We start from the raw sequence: 22,370 nt of genomic DNA, 5'->3' as shown, positions 1-22,370 counted from the left end.
ATATACAAACCCAAATCAGAAAAAGTTGGGACGGTGTGGAAAATGCAAACAAAACCAAAAGAAAGCAGTGATTTGTAAATGTACTTTGACTTGTATTTCATTGCAGACAGAATGAACCTGAGATATTTCATGTTTTCTTGGTTAACTTCATTTAATTTGTTAATATCCATCCATTCCTGAGCTTCAGACCTGCAACACATTCCAAAAAATTTGGGACTGGGAAATTTAGGGTGAGTAATGAGGTACAACAATTAAATAATGATGTGAATCGGCCGTCAGACATTCTGTCGCATGTCCCAGACCCGGTGAAATGTAACTGAATTGTCTTGGCCAGCCCTAAGGGTCCCATCTGCATCCCATCATTGCTGAGGAGTGTGCTCCCATCACCCAATCAAGCATCCAGCCAGAGCAGGTCATGATATTTTTTAACCATATTAACATGCCTCATCCTGGCTCAGAGGCTGCATGTGGACTTTGGCTTGGATGGGGGGTTGATTCTCTGGATTTTAGATTTCTTGAGTCAGAGAATTCAACAGGTGAAAGTGGGCTCTTTCCTCTCTGATAAAATCCTCACTAATACTGGATCGCCACAAGGGTGTGTTTTATCTCCCTTATTGTTTATTTTATATACTAATAATTGTTTTAGCTCTCACCCTAATAGACATTTTATTAAGTTTGCTGACAATACAGCATTGGTCAGTTTGTTGAAAGAGGACGAACAAGACCATGGCCCTGTTTTACAAGAGTTTATTGACTGGTGTGACAAGTCCAACCTGCTTCTCAATACCGTGAAGACAAAGGAGATGTCTATTGATTTCAGAAAGGATAAGCTAACCAGCTGTACTTTCATCAATGGACAGCCCATACAGCCAGTCACAGAGTACAAGTATCTGGGGGTAGTTTTAGATGATAAGTTGCGGTGGGAGCAGCACACAGAAATGATCCAGAAAAAAGGACAACAGAGACTTCACTTTTTAAAAAAATTGGTTTCATTTCAGGTTGACAACAGAATAGCCAAGATGTTCTACAGTGCCTTTGTGGAGAGTGTTTTAACCTTTGGGATTCTTTGTTGGTTTGGCAATGCAACAGAGGCGCAAAAAGGTAGACTTAGGAAACTGGTAACAACGTCTAGCAAGCTGATGGGCACAAATCAGAAAAGTCTGGAATTCATATACAGGGAATGATCACTTGGTAAAATTGATACAATTTTAACAGATGAAAGACATCCATTATTTTATACTTTTGAGCTGCTGCCATCAGGCAGCAGATTCCGATACCCCGCTATTTTTAAAAACAGGACGAAGCAATCTTTTATCCCACAAGCCATTAGCCTTTTTAACAAATATGTGAAACAAAAATGTAGATCTTAATTTGCATCCCCCTGTTCAGCTGGCCTGAGCAGGTATGCTATTTTTATAGCTTTACCATTTATTTTTTTACCACCCTTGCAGCTTTGTACAGCTCTTATGCTATGGGAATGCTATGGATAAACTGGGATTGTTGACTGATTGTTGATGGCTGACATCTGTCCAATGTCTTGTCATGTATTGGGATAAATGTGGCGTCTTGGGTATATGTGTAGCAACAAAATGGGGTTTGTGAGTGTTTGCTTGTTTTGACTGGTTTTTCATGTCTAACGTTTCATTTTCTGAAGGAAATTTCCCCCACGGGGGACAATAAAGTTTTACTACTACTACTACTACTACTACTATGCCATTGTTGTGTATTATGCCTGATGTCAAGACTCTCATCTCTGCAAGCTTACCACACAGATTTAATACTTGTGTCATTTTTAGGGCATACCTAACAACCTGTGTTTTCTCTCCCCCCCCCCAATCTGTCCCTCTGAGTTACATGTCGGTCCTGGGATTGAGATGCTGGCCTCTTCTGCCCCTCGGACCTGCCTGATCCATCCTGGTGCCCTGTGTCTGGTTGGAGTTTTATCGCATCGCTCCTATGGAGGATGGCCCTATGAGGACAGTTGAGGGTTACACCTGGAGGACGCTCTGGACTCTTACAGTAATGCTTTTATGACTGAGGACTACAGTTGACTTGCTAACTTTAGGACTGCAGTTACCATGAACAGTTTTGCACTCACATTTCCATCAATGAAGAGTTTATAACATCAACGAAACTGACTTCATGTTAAAACTGTTAATGTTATAGTCATGCTGTCTGTTGTTGCCCAAATGAGGATGGGTTCCCTTTTGAGTCTGGTTCCTCTCGAGGTTTCTTCCTCATGTCGTCTGAGGGAGTTTTTCCTTGCCACCGTCACCACAGGCTTCATCATTGGGGATAGATTAGGGACAAAATTAGCTCATGTTTTAAGTTGTTCAAATTCTGTAAAGCTGCTTTGCGACAATGTTTATTGTTAAAAGCGCTATACAAATAAACTTGACTTGACTTGATTTGAAACAGTTGATGTCAACAGGTGACTGTAATCATGATTTGGTACAAAATCAGTATTCAGGAAAGGCAGAGTCTTTGAGGAGTAAAGATGGGCTGAGGATATCCAGTTTATCAACAAATGTGTGAGAAAATTAGTGAAATGTTTAAAAACAATGTTCCTCAAAGAAAGATAAGAAGGGAGTTGGTTGTTTGATTTGGTGCATGCACATTCTGTGCTATGCACTTCCTGGTTTCTGAGTTGTTTGCAATGAATCGTTTTTCCGTAAGTGTTGGCATTAATCACTACTCTTTTTTATTCTTTCTACAAATAATTTTCCAATATCCTCTTCATTTTTTATTGTACTTTCACTTTCCTTTTTGTACTTTGCACTTTCGCTTTCCTTTTTCTGGTTTTGTCTGTGAAGATTCTCAGTCATCCAGGTCATACTAAACTGTGGGTGGTAAAAGAGAGCAACTGGACTTGCTTGAAGATTCTTTTTCCATTTTTTTCTTTCTTTTTTTTCAGAAGAATGCCAAGACCGGAAGCTTTCTTTTTTCTCCTGTGTAAAGACCACAAGCGGAAGCCATCCACGTCGGATCTGCATTAATATCAACAGATCTTCAATTAAGGTACGTGAATCCTTTCATCATGGCACACCACCTTATTCAGTGTGCTGAGTGCAGGATGTTTAGTCATTCTTCCTCCGTCATTAGTGACAGCTTTATTTGTGAAAAGTGCAGATTAGTTTGCTCTCTGATGGAGAAGATTGCAGTTTTAGAGGTGCATATCCAGACTTTAGAGAAGGCCAGTGAGAATGAGAACAGTGTAGTTTCTGTAGGGAACCTGAAAGAGCTTTGGTGAGAGGGGACTCTATCATATGGCACGTGAAATTAGCTAGGCCTTTAGGGGCACCAGCAGCTTTAGTCAGGTGTATACCGGGAGCCGGGGTGCTGGTCATAGCAGGTAATCTTAGGGTCCTAGGCAAGCACAGGTTCTCAAAGATAGTTATCCATGTAGGAGCTAATGATATATGCCTTCGTCAGTCTGAGGTTACTCAGAGTAACTTTGTAGAGGTGTTTAAATTAGCGAAGGTGATGTCCGATGCTGTAGTATGTTCTGGCCCCATCCCAATGCAGCATGGCGATGTAGCTTACAGCAGGTTATGGTCGCTGAATTGCTGGTTGTCCAGGTGGTGCTCTGAAAACAGTGTGGGCTTTATAGATAATTGGACTAATTTTGAGGGCACTGCTGGCCTATTAAGGTGGGACGGTATCCATCCCACTTGGGAAGGTGCTGCTCTCATTTCTTGCAGCATAGGTCATAATCTCAGAACAGGTCTAGTTAATTTCTGGCAATCCAGAGCCAAGGCCAGGGAGCAGACGAACAGGCTAAACTGTCGGCTAGCTGCACAGAGTCGTCACTCAGGGTCCACTAAATTGAGACTGTGTCTGTTTCCCGAGCTCAACAAAAAAGTAGAAAAACTCAGAGAGTTTGTTCCAGTAACCTAATCAATAAAAAATTCGTTCTGAATTTGCAGATTTTATCTCAGACCTGGTTATTTCCTTAGACAAAGCTTTAGTTGTTGGACATTTTAATATTCACTTCGATAACCCAGAAGACCCTTTGAAAACAACATTTGTGTCCATTTTAGATTCAGTAGGGGTTAATCAGAATGCTAACATTCGGGTTAAACGTAGAAAATGTAGTCACACTTCCACAGTCTGAAGTTATCTCAGATCATTATCTCATCTCATTCAAAATATGTCTGAGTAATAATATATGCACCTCACCATGCTACTGATTAAACGTACATTCATGTCAACTACTGCACAGAGCTTTATAAATGATCTCCCAGAGTTATCAACTTTGATTGGGTCACTGTCAGCCCCTGCAGAACTTGATCAGGCAACTGAATGCTTAGAGTCAACGTTCCGCTATACTTTAGATAATGTAGCTCCTCTTAAAAGGAAAATGGTCAGAGACAAAAAAAAAAATTAGCACCCTGGTATAGTGATGACACTTGCAATTTAAAACAGACCACTCGCAAATTGGAACGTAAATGGCGTCAAACAAAATTGGTAGCATTCAAATTAGTGTGGAAGGAGAGCTTCCTGAAGTATAGAAAAGCTCTTAGTGCTGCTAGATCAACATAATCTCTCCTCCCTAATAGAAGATAATAAAAATAATCCTAGATTCCTATTTAATACTGTAGCAAAATTAACCAGGAATAAGTCCACTATAGACACATGCACACCTGCAGTATGTAGTAGCAACGACTTCATGAATTTTTTAATGAGAAAATTGAAAATATCCGACAAAAAATTCAAACTACTAATTTAAGGTCAGACAATGTAAGTGACCCTGTAGTTAACAATATAATGGTATCAGATCAGCAATTAGAATGTTTCACTCCCCTTAGAGAAACTGAATTACTTTCATTAATCTCTGCATCAAAAGCCTCAACTTGTGCACTAGATCCCTTACCTACACGTCTATTCAAACAGATAATACCTGAAGTAATTGAACTGCTTCTGAAAATAATAAATTCTTCTCTTAGGATTGGCTATGTACCCAAATCCTTTAAACTAACAGTTATCAAACTCCTGATTAAAAAACCTGACTTTGATCCCTGTCAGCTGTCCAATTATCAGCCAATATCAAATCCCCCCCTTTATCTCCAAGATCCTTGAAAAAGCTGTGGCACAGCAGTTATGCTCATATTTACATAGGAATAACATCCATGAAATGTATCAGTCAGGATTTAGACCTCATCATAGCACAGAGACAGCTCTGGTTAAAGTAGTAAATGACCTGCTGTTGGCGTCTGATCAGGGCTGTGTCTCGCTGCTTGTGTTGATTGACCTTAGTGCAGTATTTGATACCATTGATCATTCCATTCTTCTAGGATAGTCTAGAAAATGTTGTGGGAGTTAAGGGAACTGTCATACTCCGCCCCGGACATCCACTCCGGAGATTACGGATCTCTCACGCCAGCACCAATCTGGATCTGGGACAGGAATTCCCTCTCATCCGTATTCACTTCCTGGTTTTCACTGCTGTGTATAAATAAGCCGTTTTCAGACTCAGACTTTGCCAGAATGTCTCGTTTGCTTCTTGAGCCATTTCTGTACCTCTCTTACTGTTCATGGTTGTTTCTCTCTAGTGACTTTTTCTTGTTCATGGTTTTTGCACTAGCTTTCTTCTGGTTCATGGTGGTTTTTTTGCACTAAGGGTTATTTCAGATTCATGGTTTCTTGCACTAAGGGTCTTTTCTTGTTCATGGTTTTTTGCACCAGCGTTTTTGTCTTTGCCTGTCTTATGTTTGTCAAGTTGTTTGTTTTATTTTGTCTGGACTATTTTTGCCCAGACTATTTTTGCCATTTGTTTTTTGTCCTGTTTGCTTACCTTTTTGCCACGCCCTTTCTTCCCTGAATTAAATCATATTATTTATTGGATTATTGTCTGTGTTCTGCTTGTGGATCCTAACTTCACCATACCTCCACCCACCCTAACAGTATGTTCTGGCCAACATGGATCGAGTGGAACACGGTCATCCAGCAGCAGGGGACTCTCCTCAGGACCCACCAACAAAACCTACAACAAATTACCCAGAACCTCGCCACCCTGTCCAACGCACTCAACCTTCTTGCCATGCAGATGCAGCACTGTCAAGCCGTGCCTACCCCTGCTCAGCCATCTCCTACTTCAGCTCCTGCCACCACTTTTCTCCATGAACTGAGACTTCCAGAGCCTCAGCCCTATGATGGAGAACCAGGTACTTGCAGATCATTTTTGTCTCAATGTTCGTTGACCCTAGAGCTGCAACCTCTGGCCTTCCCCAAAGAATGCTCCCGGGTAGCATATATAATAAAGCTCCTCACTTGCAAGGCCAGAGAGTGGGGAACAGCAGTCTGGGATGCCAATGCACCCTTTTGTTCCAGTTTCAAAGATTTCTCTGAGGAGATGAGGCAAACTTTCGACCGTTCTCTGTCCGGCCGGGAGGCAGCCAGAGAGCTCATGGAGCTGCGGCAGGGGTCCCGGTCTACCTTGGATTATGCCATCGAGTTCCGGACATTGGCGACTTCATGCAGTTGGAACGAGAATGTCCAGATCGACGCATTCCTGCACAGCTTGTCCGACGCCATCAAAGACGAATTGGTATCGCGGGAACTGCCATCAGACCTCTCCAGCCTCATGGACCTTGCCAACCGCATCGACACTCAGATCCAGCAACAGAGGAGAGAGAAGAACCGCCCCAGACTCGCCTCCTCTCCACCTCTCGCCGCGTCCATCGAACCCATGCAGGTAGACCGGGTTTGGGTGTCAGCAGAGGAACGACATCGCTGGTGGAGCACGGGGGCCTGCTTATACTGCAGTCAGCTGGGACACATCTGCCGAGCCTGCCCACTAAAAGGACAAGCCCACCAGTGAATCAAGGGGCCCTGGTGGGCAACGCTCAGAGCCAGTCCCCTGCTAATCGTCTGTTACTTCCTGTCATCATTATCCTTGACAACCAGCATTACCACCTCCAGGACCTTGGCGGACAGGAACCTGATCTGTTCCGCCACTGCCAAGCATCTGGGAATCCAGCTACTTGCTCTTGACGTCCCTCTCACTGCCCTGACACTCAATGGCACCGGCTTGACCAGTATCACCCACCTTACCGTCCCACTCACCCTAAGGATTTCTGGTAACCACTCAGAAACCATCCAGCTTCACATCATGAACAATCCCCACGTACCCATCGTCCTAGGATTACCATGGTTAACGCAGCACAATCCCCACCTTAACTGGACTAATAACACCATCCTAGGCTGGAGTTCTTCCTGCCTGGCCTCCTGTCTGAACTCCGCTCTGCCTCCCGCCAAACCACCACAGCCCTCAGCCAGCGAGTTTCCCGACCTCTCTCACATGCCTCCAGAATATCTGGACCTTAAACTAGTTTTCAGTAAGACCCGAGCAGTGTCCCTCCCTCCTCACAGACCCTACAACTGTGGTATTGACCTCCTGCCCGGGACAGCACCACCCAAGGGACGCCTCTACTCTCTTTCTCCCGCCGAAAGACAAGCCATGGAAAAGTACATCACTGAATCGCTGGCAGCTGGGATCATCCGCCCTTCCTCCTCCCCAGCAGGGGCAGGGTTCTTCATTGAAAAGGACAAGACACTCTGCCCCTGCATTGACTATCGGGGTCTCAATGCCATCACGGTCAAGAACCGCTACCCACTACCACTCATGACCACGGCCTTCGAACTACTCCAGGGAGCCAAGCTATTCACCAAGCTAGAGCTATGCAATGCATACCATCTCATCAGGATCAGGGAGGGGGACGAGTGGAAGACAGCCTTTAACACCACCACTGGTCACTACGAGTACCTTGTGGTCCCTTTCGGCCTGACCAATGTGCCCGTAGTCATCCAGGCACTCATTAATGACATCTTAAGGGACTTCCTAAACATCTTTGTTTTCATGTACCTGGATGACATCCTGCTCTTCTGCTCCCTGGAGGAACATCGGGGTCACGTTCGGCAGGTCCTACAGAGCCTGCTAGAGAATAAGCTGTTCGTCAAGGCAGAAAAGAGTGAATTTCACCAGAGCTCTGTCTCATTTCTGGGATTCATCATTTCCAGATGGACCCCCTCAAGCTCGAGACAGTTGCCGATTGGCCCACCCCATCAAGTCGAGAGCTCCAGTGCTTCCTCGGATTCGCCAACTTCTACAGGGGCTTCATTCACAACTTCAGCAGGGTGGCTGGACCTCTCTCACCCCTGACCAAGCTTCTGAGTCAGGGGTCTGAGCTATACTTTCCCAGAGGGCCAGTGATGACAAGGTCCACCCATGCTCCTTCTCCTGCCAGCTATCCCCAGCCGAACGGAATTACGACATCGGTGACTGAGAACTACTGGCTGTTAAACTAGCCTTGGAGGAGTGGAGGCACTGGCTCGAGGGGTTGGAGTTCCCCTTCCTAGTCTGGACTGACCATAAGAATCTGGAGTACCTCTAGTCCACCAAACGCCTTAATTCCCATCAAGCCCGTTGGTCTCTCCTTCTCCCGGTTCAACTTCACGCTTTCCTACTGCTCAGGCTCCAAGAACGGCAAACCCGACGCCCTGTCCAGGATGTTCTCCTCCCACCAAGAGGAGTCCAAGCTGCCCGAGACATCCTTCCTCCACACTGCCTGGTGGGAGCCGCCATTCTAGTGGTTGAGACACTTGTGCAGAAGGCCCTGGAGCAGGACCCCGGTGAAGGTAACCCCAACAACATTCCTCCTAACCATCTGTTTGTTCCCGGTCCTGTGCGATCCCAGGTGCTGCAGTGGGGTCATGGCTCCAAGCTGGCCTGTCATCCGGGAGCCGCCCATACCCTGACACTCATCCAGCAGTGCTTTTGGTGGCCATCCATCAAGGAGGACATCCAGGAGTTTGTGGCAGCCTGTGACACATGCTCCCTGAACAAGACAACCAATCAACCCCCTGCCAGCTTGCTAAGACCCCTCCCGACTCCACATCGACCTTGGTCTCACATAGCCCTGGACTTCATCACTGGACTCCCCAACTCAGGTGGCAACACATGCATTCTCACTGGTCTTGGAGAAATGGTCAATGGCATTCATGTCATCCCTCTGCCCAAACTCCCCTTAGCCAAAGAAACCACTGAACTACTCATCCAGCACATTTTCCCTCTACATGGACTGCCCACTGACATTGTTTCTGACCAGGGTTCTCAGTCCACTGCACAATTCTGGAGGGCTTTCTGCAAACTCATCAGGGCCACCTGTAGTCTCTCCTCAGGCTTCCACCCACAGACCAACGGCCAGGCAGAATGGGCGAACCAGGCTTTGGAGGTTGCATTCAGCTGCATGGCGTCCAGGGATGCCAGTTCTTGGAGTAAGTACCTACCCTGGATTGAGTACGCTCATAACAATCTTCCTTCATCTGCCACAGGTCTCACCCTTCCAGTGCTTCCTAGGTTACCAACCACCACTCTTCCCCAACCAAGAGAAGGAGGTCGCTGTACCCTCTGCCCAGATCTTCATACACCACTGCAGGAGGACATGGGCATTGACCAGGAGAAAATTCATTCGCTCCACCCTAGCATCCAAGAGGCAGGCCGACAAACGCCGCTCTAAGGTGCCCACTTACCAGGTGAGGCAACAAGTCATGCTCTCCACACACCATCTGCCACTCAGAACCATCTCCCGCAAGCTGGCTCCCAGGTACCTAGGACCCTTCCTCATCAAAAAGGTAATCAACCCATGTTCCGTCAGACTGCCACTACCACTCACCATGCGACGCATCCACCCCATGTTCCTCATGTCACAGCTTAAACCTCTGGTCTCTAGTTCTTTGCACTAGCTTTCTTCTGGTTCATGGTGTCTTTTATACTAGCTTTCTTCTGATTCATGGTGTTTTTTTGCGCTAAGGGTTATTTCAGATTCATGGTTTCTTGCACTAAGGGTCTTTTCTTGTTCATGGTTTTTTGCACCAGTGTTTGTCTTTGCCTGTCTCGTTTTTGTCAAGTTGTTTGTCTTATTTTGTCTGGACTATTTTTGCCGTTTGTTTTTTGTCCTGTTTACCTTTTTGCCACACCCTTTCTTCCCTGAATTAAATCATATTTATTGGATTACTGTCTGTGTTCTGCTTGTGGATCCTAACTTCACCATACCTCCACCCACCCTAACAGGAATGGCCCTCTTCTGGATCAGCTCTTATTTAACTGATCGTGATCAGTATGTTGATGTAAATGGTGATTTTTCTCAACATACTGAGGTAAAGTTTGGTGTTCCACAAGGTTCTGTCTTGGGTCCACTGCCTTTTTTTTCTCCTTTATACATGTTACCTCTGGGTGATATTATTCGTAAACATTGCATTTGTTTCCTCTGTTATGCTGATGATGCACAGTTGTATGTTTCTGCAAAACCAAATGAGACACCAGCTTAATAGAATTGAGGAATGTGTAAAGGACATTAGACACTAGATGCTTATTAACTTCCTTCTGCTGAATTCTGACAAGACTGAAGTACTTGTACTCGGACCACATGCAGCTAGAAGTAAGTTTTCTGATTACACAGTAACTCTAGATGACCTTTCTGTTTCTTCATGTGCAGCAGTAAAAGACCTCGGAGTGATTATTGACCCCAGTCTTTCATTCGAAACTCACATTGATAACATGACCCGGATAGTTTTCTTTCATCTCAAATATTGCTAAGATAAAAAATTTAATGTCACTACGTGACGCGGAAAAACTAGTTCATGCTTTTTTCACCTCCAGGTTGGATTATTGTAATGCCTTACTGTCTGGATGTTCCAATAAGTGCATAAACAAGCTCCAGTTAGTTCAAAATGCATCAGCAAGAGTCCTAACTAGAACTAGAAAATATGACCACATCACCCCTGTCTTATCCACACTGCATTGGCTCCCAATCAAATTTTGAATTGATTATAAAATACTACTATTGACCTTTAAGGCACTGAATGGTCTCGCACCACAGTACCTGAGTGAACTTCTGGTCCTCTATGACCTGCCATGCCTACTTGGATCAAAAGGTGCAGGCTATCTACTGGTACCTCGTATAGTGAAGGCTACATCAGGAGGCAGAGCCTTTTCTTACAAAGCCCCACAGTTATGGAACAGCCTTCCAAGTAATGTTCAGGAATCAGACACAGTCTCAGCGTTTAAATCTAAGCTGAAAACATATGTTTATTCAAGCCTTTTGTTAATGGTGTTTGAGGTGAAGAAGTAGATCTGGAGGGTCCTCAGACAGTGTTTTGGTAAACAACTGGGATGTATGGATGCTGTCAGTCCCCCAATCGCTTGCTCACTCGAGTTTGTTGACTGTGTAGTGGCTGGCTGCTTTATGTCCTGGGGCTCCCTCATGCCTGTGTTACCTTCTGGCTCTAACCCTTTTAGTTATGCTGTCATAGTTAGTTTTGCCGGAGTCCCTGCTTGTACTCAGTGCAATATGTATACTGTTCCTACTTATTCAGGTGACATTGGGCATACCTAACAACGTGTTTTCTCTCTCCCCCCCCATCTGTCCCTCTGAGTTACATGTCAGTCCTGGGATCAAGATGCTGACCTCTTCTGCTCCTCGGACCTGCCTGATCCATCCTGGTCCCCTGTGTCTGGTTGGAGTCTCATCGTATCGCTCCTGTGGAGGATGGCCCCATATGGACAGTTGAAAGTCACACTTGGAAGACGCTCTGGACACTTACAGTAATGCTTTTATGGCTGAGGACTACAGTTGACTTGCTAACTTTAGGACTGCAGTTGTCATGAACAGTTTTGCACTCAAGTTTCCATCAATGAAGAGTTTATAACATCAACGAAACTGACTTCATGTTAAAAGTGTTAATGTTATAGTCATGTTGTCTGTTGTTGCCCAAATGAAGACGGGTTCCCTTTTGAGTCTGGTTCCTTTCGAGGTTTCTTCCTCACATTGTCTGAGGGAGTTGTTGCCACAGACTTGCTCATTGGAGATAGATTAGGGATAAAATTAGTTCACGTTTTAAGTCGTTCAAATTCTGTAAAGCTGCTTTGTGACAATGTTTATTGTTAAAAGCGCTATACAAATAAACTTGACTTGACACTCATTGGTTTGACTAACACACAGTACAATGGAAAAGTCCAAGGAGCTCAGTGCAGGTCTGAGAAAGAGGATCATAGATTTACAATCAGGAATGTCTCCTTGAGTCATTCAAACCTTCAACATGGGGTATTTCCAGTAGGCCCACCGCTCAGCTCAAATTCAATTCAGACGATGGGCATCTCAGGATGACCTGTAACAGAAACTTTCTCAGTCAACCTCCTGTGTCAAAGCAAGGGAGGAATAGTTACAGCTAGGATTACAGTGGGGGCTAGTCCTCTGGTAACCACGAGAGTTTGACTCCCCACTCTCAACTCTCTCTGTTGAGAGTTCTACTCTCTGTCTCTGCGGAGCATTCTGTCACTCTGCAGGGGAGCGCAGGGGAGAGGACGCTGGCGTTGTCTGTTCGCCGCTTCTCCGCCTGAGATTTTTTTTTTGGAATAGCCTGCTCGCACAGTTTAAAAAAAAAAAAAAAAACGCTTTGATGACAATCCAGCGATCTATCTGTGCTGTTTTTAAGCTTGAGCTATTTTTGACGTTTATGCTTTCTACGAGCCTAAAGCACCAATTTTTTGGGACCCTGAAGCATACGTTTTCACCCTCTCTTTGACCAGTGGGGAAGCCAGGTGGCTAAGCACCTACCTGTTTCAGACGACTTCCAGCTGTCAACTTGTTCCGATTGGAAAAGGGTTCCTTTTGACTCGTAGGATCCAGCTATCCTTCTGCTATCCAGCTATCCAGCGTAGGATCCAGCTATCCTTTTGCTGACGGCGGGCGGCTGCCAAGCTGTTTCTGGGTTCGTAGATCCAACAACCAAACAACCAAACGCCATAACGCCTTGGCGGACGACTTTCTACCTGCCGCCACCGATCCAGCACACGACGCTAACGTCGGCAGGCTAGCGCCTCTCCTGGGTCAGCATGGCGCTTAGCTATTCCAGCTCACAACTTCTGCAACTTCGGCCCAAAGTTACGCCTGGACTTAACATCCCCATCATCAACGAGCTTGGACTCCTTCGTCGCCCTTGCTACACCCATAGGGGCTCCAGTCGAAAGTTTGTTTTCCACAAACAGTCAAGCAGCTCTGCAACAAACATTCCAGCTCTCTGGTCTTCTGGCGCACGTCTAACGCGTCATCAGAGCACTGTTGCCTCAGCTGTAAATAACAATGGGAATATCGTGAGATCTCTGCATTCCAGCTTGGGATATTCCAGATCTCGTGGAGTGGATTTTAGTGTCCTGCGACCTGTTCAGAGAGTCATTCCACAGTCTCTGGTTAAAATCGAACTTTTTAACAGTCAATCCATAAAGAATAAATCCTCATTGATTGAAGAACATGTCAGGGAGAGAGGACTTGACTTCATGTGCCTAACAGAAACCTGGCACCAGCCAGAGGACTACTCTGCCCTCAATGAAGCCTGTCCCCCGGGCTACAGTTATCTGGAGGCAGCTCGCAGCACCGGCCGTGGTGGTGGCCTTGTTGTCATTTTCCAACAGGGCTTGGAATTGACCCCCATCACACTGCCTGTAACATCCTCCTGTGAGTGTCTTGCATTTAAATGTAAGCCACCATTTCCCATGACTGTTCTCCTTATTTACCGGCCCCCAAAACCAAACTCTGCCTTCATTCCAGAAATGTCTGATCTCCTTACAACATTCTGCACTACGTCTGCAAATACGATAATTCTGGGAGATATAAACATACATGTTGATGTTCCTTCTCGTCAACCTGCAGCCGATTTCCTTCAGCTGCTTGACTCATTGAACTTACATCAGCATGTTGATGTCCCCACACACTCCAGAGGGCACACACTTGATTTGGTTATCTCAAACTCTGCTCCTATCAGTAACCTACAGGTTTATGATCTTGGTGTATCAGATCATATGGTTATATCAATGGAGCTGTCTTTCCCCTCTCCTCACACCAAATCAAAGCGGCAGATGCAGTTCAGAAAACTGAAAGGCATTAACCAGGATGCCCTGGCCTTGGATCTTCAACGTGTCTCTTCTAGCTTCACTGTCTCCCCCTCTGTTGTTGACTCTGTGGATTTTTACAACCAGTCCTTGAGCAGCCTCCTGGACCTCCATTCACCTCTAACATCCAGGTCAGTCTCCTTCACGCGCTCAGCCCCTTGGTACAATGGTGAGTTGCGAAAAATGAAGACGGCTGGGCGTGCTCTTGAGCGGCAGCTCAAAGCCTCTGGACTGACTGTCCACAAACAGGCGTACAGGGAACACAGGAGGGCATACACAGAAGCTTTGAGGGATGCGCGGTCCAAGTTCTACTCCTCCATCATCAATAACAGCCCTGGTAATTCCAAACAACTTTTCTCAACAATAAATTACCTTCTCAAGCCCCCCTCATTCTCCCATTCTGAGACCACTGAGGAGAGGTGCAACATGCACATGAACTTCTTCAGGCAAAAAGTTCACAACATTCGGTTACACCTCTCTGCCACTGTTGTCCTACCCCTGCAAACTGATGACTTCTTGCCGACGACTGTCCAGCCCCTCTGCTCATTCTCAGAAGCCACACAGGAAGAAGTGGAGCGCATCATCACAAAAATGAAGCCATCCACCTGTGCTCTGGACCCCTTCCCCTCAGCTCTGCTGAAGGCCAACATCTTTGCCGTGTCCCCTCTCATCACTAACATCATAAACCACTCCCTCCTGGATGGCCATGTCCCTCCTGCACTAAAAACTGCTGTCATCAGACCCCTGTTGAAAAAACCCACCCTCGATCCAGATGTCCTTTCCCACTACCGGCTGATCTCCAATCTTCCATTCCTGTCAAAAGTGCTGGAAAAAACAGTTGCAGCTCAACTTCATAATCACCTCAAACACAATAACCTGTTCGAGAAGTTTCAGTCTGGCTTCCGCCCTGGCCATAGCACAGAGACAGCTCTGGTCAGGGTCACAAATGACCTTTTGATGATGGCAGATGCTGGCTTCACTTCCCTACTCATCCTCCTGGACCTGACAGCTGCTTTTGACACTGTCGACCACAACATTCTCCTTCACCGCCTGCAACACATCATTGGACTCTCGGACACTGTACTCAACTGGTTTACCTCTTATCTGACAGACAGAACTGAACACGTAGCACTGGGCAGGGCAAAATCACAATCGCACACAGTCACTTGTGGTGTCCCCCAGGGTTTGGTGTTGGGCCCCACACTCTTCACCATCTACATGCTCCCCCTTGGACATATCATCACCAGACATGGTATCTCCTTCCATTGCTATGCCGACGATACCCAGCTTTACCTCAGGACAACCCCCACCTCATCTGTTCCCCAGCCAACATCCAATCTGGCCACCTGTCTGGAGGAGATTGAGGCATGGATGAGACACAACTTTCTACAACTAAACAGCTCCAAAACAGAAGCAATACTGGTTGGCACTCCTCATCAGCTTCGCTCTTCCACTATCACCAGCATCTCCTTCTCTGGCCAAAACATTCCCCTATCCACAGCTGTCACTAACCTGGGTGTTAAAATGGACTCACACCTCACCTTTGACACCCACATCAAACATCTCTGTAAGACAGCCTTCTATCATCTCAGAAACATAGCCAAACTCCGTCCTTTACTCAGCCTGGGAGATGCAGAGAAGCTCATCCACGCCTTTGTCTCCTCCAGACTAGACTACTGTAATGCACTCCTCATCGGGATACCTGGCAAGAACATCCAGAGGCTTCAATACATCCAGAACTCTGCTGCCAGGATCCTGATGAGGGTGCGCAAACATGAACACATTACCCCCATTCTAAAAAACCTTCACTGGCTCCTGGTCTATTTCAGAATCCAGTACAAGGTCTCACTTCTCACCCACCAGTGCATAAATGGAAATGCCCCTCACTACCTACAAAAACTCCTCACCCCCCAGGTCAACATACGCTCCCTCCGGTCCACAAACACAAATACCCTCCACGTACCCAGAACCAAACTACACAGCATGGGTGACAGGGCCTTTTCCTGTGCTGCTCCAAGGCTGTGGAACGCCCTCACTGACCATCTGAGGGCCCCACAGCCTACAGAAACTTTTAAAAGACACTTAAAAACACATCTTTTTAAATTGGCCTACTGTTAATCCTGTTCTTTCTTTTCATTTTTATTTTATTTGCTTCTGCTTCTTTTCATTTTTTATTTTATTGCCTCTGCTTTTTTAGTGCAACACTTTTTTATTGCAACTCCTTTTTTTAACTTCCTTTTTTATCTATTTTTTGTAGCACTTTGAGATTTTAACAATAGAAAGTGCATTATAAATAAAATTTATTATTATTATTATTATTATTACATCCCACTCATTCCTCATCTCACATACATGTCCAGTAAATTTGTTAGCACACGATTTAATGTGCAAATTAGGAGTAAATCTCATGTCCACTCCAGATGGACTAACTATTGAAGTAAGGGAAATGTGCGGTGTGCAGTATGGTCTTAGAAGCCCCCTGTATGTGTATGTCTGGCGGCTCTGCTCAGATTAACTCACACAAACTCCCAAACACCTTGTACACCTCGCACACTTGAACACCTCATCAGTTGACACATTATATGAAAGAGGGAGAATTGCATTGCACAGCACATGTTCACCATGGGCAAGATGTAGAGTTTGAAAAGACTTGGTTTGCAGACCCCCATGCACATGAAAGACTGACCCTCAAAACTACATATTGGTCTAAACATTATTGCGCTGCGCAGGTCCATCTTACTCGTTGTCCGAACAGCTGCATCAATGTTCATCACAGTGTTCTCAAACATATTATAGGTGGCCTCATGTCAGCGGACTCTGAGGTCGGCTGCTGCCAGCATGATTTCTTTGACATTGTTAATTCCATACCCCATGTCTCATTAGCAAAGCCATGAGCTGTTCATTGGAAACATGTGGGGAAATGGGTCAAGAAGTGTGCAGTCAATGGCAATGAATGGTCCCAAACAGAGGACCCTAGTGTGTTGTTTTGCCAAAAGCTTGGGGTCTACAAACAAAGTCATGCTATGTGTGTGCATGTTAAGCACAGCGTAATATTAGCCACTGATGACCAGGGTCCTGGGGACCCCGGCCATAGTGGCCTGTTTTTCTCTGTTTCCACAGGCATAACTCCAGCAGAGGTGCACCCCAAATTGGCGGGAGTTCCAAATTCCATTTGGGCGAAGGGTAAACATGAGGTAGGCCTAATAAAGAATGCTGAACCAGTGGTGATCACCCTCAAATCAGATTTCAGGCCTAACCAGACCCAGTACCCACTCAAACCAGAAGCAATCACAGGTATAAGACCGGTCTTTGATTCATTGCTGAAGGCAGGTGTAATTGTCCCTTGCCAGGACTCTCCAGTGCAGACTCCTATTTTCCCAGTTAAGAAGGCAAGAAAACCGTCCCAGCCCGATGAGTGGAGGTTTGTCCAAGAACTGCAAGCAGTCAATGCTGCGGTTGTTCCGCGTGCGCCTGATGTCCCTAAAGAGCGCTCTGCAGACCACACCCACTCTGGGATTGCCTGACCCCAATAAACCATTTGTTCAAACTGTAGATGAAAAGAAGGGTTCCAAGACCTCTGTTCTTTTGCAGAAGCACAGGGATAGATTAAGACCTGTAGCCTACTTCTCCAGCAAATTGGACCCAGTGGCAGCTGGACTTCCTGTTTGCCTGCATGCAGTTGCTGCAGCTGAAAAGGCAGTAACTGCTTCCAGAAATATTGTGAGGTATTCTAACCTCACCCTTGTGGTCCCACATGCTGTCTCCCTGCTTCTGTTGGAGAAAAGATATCAAATTTCTCAGCATAGAGATGGTTAAAGTATAACACTGTCATACTGGATATGCCTAACATTATTGTGAAATGTTGTTCTGTTCTGAATCCTGCCTCTTCTCCCTACAGAGAATGATGGAGAACCACATGACTGTGTTGTTCTCACTAACGATTTTTGTTCCCCCAGGGCAGACTTGAAGAGTGACCTTTTGGAAAATCCAGACATGGTCCTCTATGTGGATGGTTCAGCCTCCAGAGACAGGAAAGAACAAAGTAGGTTTTGCTGTAGTCTCAGATCACGAGGTCCTCAGGGCGTCGTGTCTGCTCACAAACCTGTCGGCGCAGGCCGCAGAGCTCTGTGCCCTTATCGAGGCATGCAAATTGGCTGCAGGGCAATCTGTCGATATTTTTATGGACAGCAGGTACACATTTGGCATTGTGCATGATTTTGGCACCATTTGGAAACACAATTTTCTCACTAGCACAGGATCTCCCATTGCACATCATAAACTGGTCTCGGAGTTGTTGGATGCTATTCTACTCCCTAGAGCCATTGCTGTGTGTAAGTGTGCTGCCCATACTAACAATACTGATCTTGTGTCTCAAGAAAATGCCAGGGCGGATGCGGCAGCTAAGTGTGCAGCCTCACCTTCCAGTTCACCCTCTAACCTTGCTTTTCCTCAGGTTTCCACCCCCTGTTTACAGCTAGCGGACCTTCAGAGCACTGCCACCCAGGACGAGAGACAAGTCTGGAAACGGGCTGGCTGTATCTTTGCAAACTCGGTCTGGGTTTGTCCCTCGGGCCATCCCTGTCTATCAAAACACTTGTTCCCTTTCTATGCAAAATTGGCACATGGGCTCACCCATGTGTCAAAAGGGGGGAATGGTAGCAGAAGTAACAAAGAGATGGTTCATAAAGGGGTTTTCAAATTATGCTGTGAAATTTTGCAAGCAATGCTTGATATGTGCACAACATAATGGAGGTCAAGGTATCAAATTAACTCAAGCAGCACATCCAATACCAGACAAACCGTTTGATTATCTCCAAATGGACTTCATTGAACTGACACTTAGTGAGGGGAAAATAGGTCCCTTAAAAATAAACTAAGCAAAGCTTGTGCAGAAACAGGGCTAGGATGGACAAAGGTCCTCCCTGTAGCACTCACACAAATGAGGATGCAAACTAGGCCTAAACATGGGTTAAGCCCATTTGAAATTCTGTTTGGATGAGTACCCAACAGGGATAGGGCCAGCCCAAGGGCCAGCCCAAGCAACACTACCGGACACCACTGTGTGATGATGCAATGTTGAATTACTGTGCAACGCTGTCCTCTGCTTTGAAATCTATCCACAAACAGGTAAAAGAAGTGCTTCCCAAGTCCATTGAGGGACCTCTGCACGATCTACAACCAGGGGATTGGATAGTGGTGAAGGACTTCCGACGAACCAAGTGGAACAAGCCACAGTGGAATTGCCCATTCCAGGTCCTGCTCACGACCCCAATGGCAGTGAAGGTCACAGGCAGAGTGACATGGATCCATGCTAGCCACTGCAGGAGGAAAAGGAAGGCCTAAGTGACCCGGACGCTGACTAAAGTGCATGAGGAAGAAAGGCACCACTGCATGGAACAGTGCAAGTATCACATCAATCACGCATGCACCCTCAATAGGGAAGAGTATTTCAGTGTCTAGCCGATAGATAAGTCTTAGGGTTTCGAATTTCCTCCAAGTCCTGTGAGGTGGGACGAGAGCTGATAGGGCATGCCCGCCCTCTGAGCACCAACAAATGTCAAGAAGGGCAAGGGTTAACTCAGAGACATAGTTAACATAAGATGAAGGGGGTAAATCATAAGCTAGGTCCAGTCATGGGCCTGAGCATCCTGATCCTGCTGGGGCTCACGGGAGGATTCGTGTGGTGGTCGATACAGGGAACCCAGGCTGACACAAAGTCGAGACAAGGGAGACATCCAACTCATAATTTGTATTGGCAGTATGCTAATTTCATAGGTAAACAGGAAAACAGGTCAAATTGTCTAGTTTGCTCCCTGTTTCTGTCAATGTTGTATGTCTGTGTTTCAAAGGCAGCTGACAAATATTGGTTACCAGATGGTGAAAATAGACCCAGATGGCTTGTCTGACTGGCCTCCAAACCCACACGAAGACTATAACCCACCGTTTGACGACATCAGCACAGCTAACATGAAATTAGCCCTAGCTTAAAACACTCTCATTTGTGGTTGCTTTTTTTGTTCTATTGTTTCCTGATCTATGTATATAGCTTGCTAGCATTAACTTAAGATGTCTATGTCTTACAAAACAGCCTTAGCATTATCCCCGTACACTCAATGACGTGTTAAGTCGAATCTCTCCAAGAACTCTTACCACTGATATTGTGTACATTTCTTTCCTTTAGCAATTATTATCTTGTAGAATAAAAAGGGGGGAAATGTGAAGGAAATTTAGTGAATGAATATTCCTATTCTGCGTTTGTGTGTTGAGCTCAAGTGGCCTAGTGTACTGAGAAGTTGGTTTTCCACATGCTTTAATCGCCTTTCTGTGGCCTTGGCTGGTGATAAGCAGGGTGTCTGAGTTCCTGCACATCCCAGAGCATGCCAGGTGCACGCTTTAACAAAGCTTCATAGAAAATCTTGAGACACGTGAAGATGCGAGCAGTAAGCGAATGCCTTTAGAGTATAATAGATAACAGTCACTAAGATACAACTCAGAGTGTGCATGCTCTCGGCATCACTGAAGTGGTGTCTTCTTTTCTTCTTCTTTCCTATTTTATATATCTGTTTTATATGATCTACTATAATAAACAACTTAAAAGACAACTGCTAAGCATTCTGAAGTGTCTATTAGAAGTTTCCATTACACCACTTTGCTGGAAGAACACTCAAACCATCATCTTCAGCTGAGAGGAAACTGGCTCAGATGGTCAGGAACAACCCAGGAACCACCAAGGCACAGACCTGCCATGAAGTGGAAGCTGCTGGAGCACTGTCTACAGTCAGGTGAGTTTTACATCACCATGGACTGAGAGGCTGCTGCCCAAGAAAGAAGCTCCTGCTCCAAAATCCACACCTTCAGCCTCGACTAAAGTTTACAGCTGATCACATTGACAAAGAAAAAGATTGAGTTGTTTGGCCACAATGACCAGAGGTACAGAGGAACACTGTACCAACTGTGAAGCATGGTGGTGGTAGCATCAGGCTCTGGGGCTGTTTCGCTGCCAGTGGAACTGATGCACTGCACAAAGTGGATGGAATCATGAAGAACCTCAGAATTCTTCAGCAGAACCTTATACCATCAGAAACTTGGACACAATTGTGTGTTCCAACAGGACAATGACCCCAAACACACATCAGAGCTGGTTGTGAAGGATAAAGCAGGAGAACAAGTCCTGACTTCAACCCTGTCAAAAACATGTAGACTGTGGTTAAAAGTCAGGTCTGTTCCAGAAAACACACAAATGTAATTGAGCTCTCTCAAGAAGAGAGGACAAATATCCAACAAGAACTGACAGAAGCTTGGAATGTGGAAAAAAATATTTTTCATTTAAAATGGTAAATAAACAGAAGGTTTTAGAATTGTGCAACATTTAAAACAAAGTAAATGTGCAATATGTTAAATATTTAATTTTGAAGATTCTGCACTATGGGGCGGCACGGTGGTGTAGTGGTTAGCGCTGTCGCCTCACAGCAAGAAGGTCCTGGGTTCGAGCCCCGGGGCCGGCAAGGGCCTTTCTGTGCGGAGTTTGCATGTTGTCCGCGTGGGTTTCCTCCGGGTGCTCCGGTTTCCCCCACAGTCCAAAGACATGCAGGTTAGGTTAACTGGTGACTCTAAATTGACCGTAGGTGTGAGTGTGAATGGTTGTCTGTGTCTATGTGTCAGCCCTGTGATGACCTGGCGACTTGTCCAGGGTGTACCCCGCCTTTCAGCTGGGATAGGCTCCAGCTTGCCTGCAACCCTGTAGAAGGATAAAGCGGCTAGAGATAATGAGATGAGATTCTGCGCTATTTCTAGCTCCCTATTTAAATATAAGCACACTCACAGAAATGATGCATGGCAAAGTTAGTTTTTATGCATTTACATCTATTTGATTTTATTTAAAAATGTGTATGTTTCAAATGTATGCATCAAAATTAATTATCTCATTCATCTCATTATCTCTAGCCGCTTTATCCTTCTACAGGGTCGCAGGCAAGCTGGAGCCTATCCCAGCTGACTATGGGCGAAAGGCGGGGTACACCCTGGACAAGTCGCCAGGTCATCACAGGGCTGACACATACAGTGGTGCTTGAAAGTTTGTGAACCCTTTAGAATTTTCTATATTTCTGCATAAATATGACCTAAAACATCATCAGATTTTCACACAAGTCCTAAAAGTAGATAAAGAGAACCCAGTTAAACAAATGAGACAAAAATATTATACTTGGTCATTTATTTATTGAGGAAAATGATCCAATATTACATATCTGTGAGTGGCAAAAGTATGTGAACCTTTGCTTTCAGTATCTGGTGTGACCCCCTTGTGCAGCAATAACTGCAACCAAACGTTTCCGGTAACTGTTGATCAGTCCTGCACACCGGTTTGGAGGAATTTTAGCTCATTCCTCTGTACAGAACAGCTTCAACTCTGGGATGTTGGTGG

At 45.5% G+C, this 22,370-nt stretch overlaps 1 protein-coding gene across 5 annotated transcripts in view; it reads right to left on the bottom strand.

The window, feature by feature from the left end:
* Positions 1 to 22,370, bottom strand: part of slc2a11b (solute carrier family 2 member 11b) — a 104,105-nt gene that overhangs the window by 30,594 nt on the left and 51,141 nt on the right. The gene's annotated exons all lie outside the window — the stretch shown is intronic.

This window comes from Neoarius graeffei, chromosome 24, assembly GCF_027579695.1.
Source record: "Neoarius graeffei isolate fNeoGra1 chromosome 24, fNeoGra1.pri, whole genome shotgun sequence".
Classification (NCBI taxonomy): domain Eukaryota; kingdom Metazoa; phylum Chordata; class Actinopteri; order Siluriformes; family Ariidae; genus Neoarius; species Neoarius graeffei.
The sequence above is the reverse complement of the archived record's forward strand: the minus strand, read 5'-3'. Positions and strand labels throughout refer to the sequence as shown.